The 2712-nt window shown below is 42.5% G+C and overlaps 1 pseudogene; it reads left to right on the top strand.

Moving 5' to 3' along the window:
- The first annotated feature begins 2217 nt into the window (after positions 1 to 2217).
- On the top strand, positions 2218 to 2335 carry LOC126428150 (5S ribosomal RNA; annotated as a pseudogene).
- Positions 2336 to 2712: the final 377 nt, after the last annotated feature.

Raw genomic sequence — 2712 nt, 5'->3', positions numbered from 1 at the left:
TACCATTGTTGACAGCCGAGGTCTATATATTTCTCATTTCATCTTCATCCACGTCCTCGATCTTGTCTGCAACGCTGGCTCCAGTATTGGCCTGTAGTTTACTCAAGCGATCTTTCAGCGTTTTTGTAAAGACAAGTGACCTGCACTTTTTTCCAGTCACGCAGGACTATTCGCTGCACAGGAAACTCTCGGTAAGAATGCTGTGAGCGCTCGTGTAACCTGGGTTAGCCTATCAACGCTCCCGTTTACATAGTAAACGAACTGCATGCTAGTGGTTTTTTGGCGAGTACTCCATGAGCCCAGGCCAGGCCACATGATGTCTCGTCGCTATCGATTTCAGGAGCGGCCCGGCGCCGGCGCCGGCGCCTACCTGCGTCACTAGCCGGCGCCTTAAGGTAGGCCGCCCGTGACGCACCGCACCTCGCCGCTGATGCACAATCTTCGCTTCTTTCACTTCACGCCCTCGTACGTTTTATCTGCCGCGATGCTGCCCTTGCACTAAATTTCTCTTTGCAGATATATAGATGACATTATCATAGTGTAGCCCGACGGAGAGGACATGCTAATGTAGTTTTTACGCTATGCAACTCGATTCGTAAGAACTTTACCACGAAAACAGAAAAAAAGATTGGTTATCCGCTATTCTCGCGTGTTCTGGTTCTGATGACACTATGTCACTCAGTTTACCGCACGGATTTACATGTAGTCTTCGAGATGTCATCACCCGTCGCGAACCATGAGTGTGCATAAGAAACTTGCAGATTGGCAGATCATGTGGGAAGTATCATTTCAAGGGAAAACCAGCAATCGGAAAAGGAGGACACCTTGCCGCCAAAATCCACATTTCTTAATTCGTTGGCAATGTCTCGTTGAAGGCAATCAGGACCCATCAGTAAATTGAGAATTGGTGAGGGACGGTTTATTAGCAAAGAGGTCTGGAAAAATATCTGGCTAATGTTGTAAGGCGCATACAGGTTGTCACTGGAGGAAAGGTCTATACTCAGGGACATGACAGGAAAGACCGTTCGAAGCAAAAAAAAAAGTCAAGTAAACATGGGGTCTAACAGGCATAACTTCAGAGCTACGAACATTTGTTCAGTAGAAGAGATGTGTTTCGGTATGCACTTTAGAGCTCACGTTCACTGGACTTTTTATTCTTGTTGTGGTCCATACTACCATCTCTCAAAATATGGAAAGCAAAGAGCATGCAGCATAGGTTTATTTCACAATATAGAAGATAAAGAAATGCTCATCGCTCTTAAGGTATGAGTTTTGGCGTCGGTGTTTACTAGAGTTTGAATGATCATTCTTGTCACATCCCTAAGTATAGACCATTCCTCCCGGGACACCTTGTGTAGGTCAAACAACTCACCTTTTACAACACACGAAGTCTGTCGTTGCTGAATATTGAGTATCCACAAGGCATACAGTGAAAATTTTGTACAATAAATTACCAAAAGAGATTAAAGAAATTGCAAAAATACACTTGTTTAAAAAGGCTGTTATGTAATACATTTTATACATTGAAGGATTACTTGGATAAAACAGAGTAGGGGTTTGGTAAAAACATGTTATACGAATAAATAATAATAGTAATAATTATTATTATAAAACATCTTCACACCTTCACACTGTTTTTTCTCTTCTTTTTTCCGTTTCTGTAAATACTTACCCACAAGCTATGCACAGTGCAACACTAACACCTCTTCCTCTTTCTGAGCTCAACATCTCACTCACTGTAGATTGTAGAGGGATGCTGACTCAGTTTTTCAGGATAGCAAATGGGAAGTTGTGGTACGGAAAATGCCCAGAAATCACCGGTGTGTGTGTGTGTTTGTGTGTGTAGTGAGTGAAGTGTTATGAAACAATGTGTGTATAATGCGTGCAGTGACTGATAGTGAGATATAAGTGAACAGTGCGGCATCACATTATTTAATAAGTTATTTATAAGAAAAGGATTGTATACCAGGAGTAAATCTAATGATAGTCTCTAACTAGACGTCTGTAAATTTATGTGTATACGAATTAGCTTATTATAAATTAATCTAAACTTGTAAATACTTTGACATGTCCTATATACTTGTAAAAAGAGATCTACGGATGAATAAAGCTACTACTGCTACTACTGCTACTACTGCTACTACTACTACTACTACTACTACTACTACTACTAAATAAGATAAAACTGAAATTTTGTCTACTGATAATTATAAGTGTGGCAACGGCCTTGCCGCAGTGACTGCACCGGTTCCCGTGAGATCACCGAAGTTAAGCGCTGTCGGGCGTGGTCGGCACTTGGATGGGTGACCATCCAGGCCGCCGTGCGCTGTTGCCATTTTTCGGGGTGCACTCAGACTCGTGATGCCAACTGAGGAGCTACTCGACCGAATAGTAGCGGCTTCGGTCAAGAATACCATCATTACGGTGTGCTGACCCCACGCCCCTCTTATCCGCCACTTGTGACCTGTAGACGGAGTGGTGGATAATTAGAAGTGGCAGTAAAATGAAAACTAAACAGATAGAAAAACATATTTAAACTGTTTATTATTTAAACAGTAATCGCCATAACTGTCAATTCATTTATCTCTCTGTCAGACAAGACAGTGCCGACGTGGAAAAATGTTTGCCGTTGCCTGCGTATCCTTCATTACACCCAGGCATTCACCTCTTCGTCCGAAGCTGATCGACGGTCACGAATGTTTTTCTTCACGG

This window comes from Schistocerca serialis, chromosome 1 (genome assembly GCF_023864345.2).
Source record: "Schistocerca serialis cubense isolate TAMUIC-IGC-003099 chromosome 1, iqSchSeri2.2, whole genome shotgun sequence".
NCBI lineage: Eukaryota > Metazoa > Arthropoda > Insecta > Orthoptera > Acrididae > Schistocerca > Schistocerca serialis.
This window is presented reverse-complemented; position numbering and strand designations above follow the sequence as displayed.